Below are 1336 nucleotides of genomic sequence, written 5' to 3' on the forward strand. Positions count from 1 at the left end.
GAATCAAACCGAGACAGTCGAACCAAACGGTTCGGACGGTTTTCATAAACCATTCCATCCCTAATATATATATATATATATATATATATATATACAGGCCACTTTTGTTGAAATTTGCATTATCCCATTCTCTAGCTTTTTCTTCACCTCGAGCTTCTTTTCTGAACATACATACGGCTTTACGATAAACCGGAAGCAGTTCTGCACATATATATCGCGACATAATATATCAGATGAAATTGTTTTTATAAACTTTTTTCTTCTTAAATAAATACCACGATAATCACATTTAATGCATTTTTATGCCAATTAAGCCCTCAATTTTAAAAATAATAATTTAATAACTTGCTCCCTAACCCCCAGATTCCACATCCTCAACCCTGCTCACATACGTCCTGCGGAGTGCTTGCCTGTCATGTTAACCAATGAAAGCTGTTCCACATCCACTCCTACTCCTCTGAACCTCACCGTCAAAATACGGACTCATTTTTCAGCTCCGCTCCAGTCCGACCAGGTCAAGATCTGCAATTGCAATCGCACCAAACAGGAAAAAGAACATCGAGAAGATCCAGTTGGACCGGTTAAAAAATGGTAACAACAGAGAGGTAACTAGAAATTAGAGCATAATTCTTATGTATTCCCAAAAACTAAGACCGTTTAACTAAATCTCAATCAAAATATTCTTTAAATCCAGTCAAAACTTCCAAGAACTAATCTGAAAACTTCAAAACAAGCGTTTAATCTCAGGCCTGGATGAAGAGATGCTGAGTTTAGAAGCCGAGAACAGAGTTCATCCAAACCATGGATGATCCTAGTTATCAATGTTACAGAAATCCACAACAAAAAGAAAATATTTGGGCAGAAACTGAACCTCCAAAATCGCCCCAATATTCCCTGAAACTAAGAAAGTAGAGAACATCAGCACAGTTCTGAAGGCCTTCATTTCAGAGAATAGGCCTTAAAATCCTTCTGTTAGTCTAGAAATCAATGAATGGATCCAAAGTACATTACAGGCTGGTTGGCAGGGGGTCAACAGCCAGACCTCTCCGGTCTACTAGAGCAGAACCAGAAAACTCTCAGTTTATGGATTTTCAGGTTCTCCACTTTTTTTTTCTATATTTTTATTCAACAATCTTATTTTAACACTCTTTTCACTTTTACTCTCTAAATATTTTAATATAAATTCCAATATTTTCTGTAGCCTGTGTTAAACTGCAGTTTATTTTATCCTTCATTTTCAGAACTTTGACTTTTTTTGGCCACTGAACTGTTCAATTCTATTCAGTTTATTTCTATAGCTCCAATTCACATCATGTCATCTCAGGTCACTTTCCAG

This window comes from Cyprinodon variegatus, unplaced genomic scaffold, assembly GCF_000732505.1.
Source record: "Cyprinodon variegatus isolate N-32 unplaced genomic scaffold, C_variegatus-1.0 Scaffold394, whole genome shotgun sequence".
Classification (NCBI taxonomy): Eukaryota; Metazoa; Chordata; class Actinopteri; order Cyprinodontiformes; family Cyprinodontidae; genus Cyprinodon; species Cyprinodon variegatus.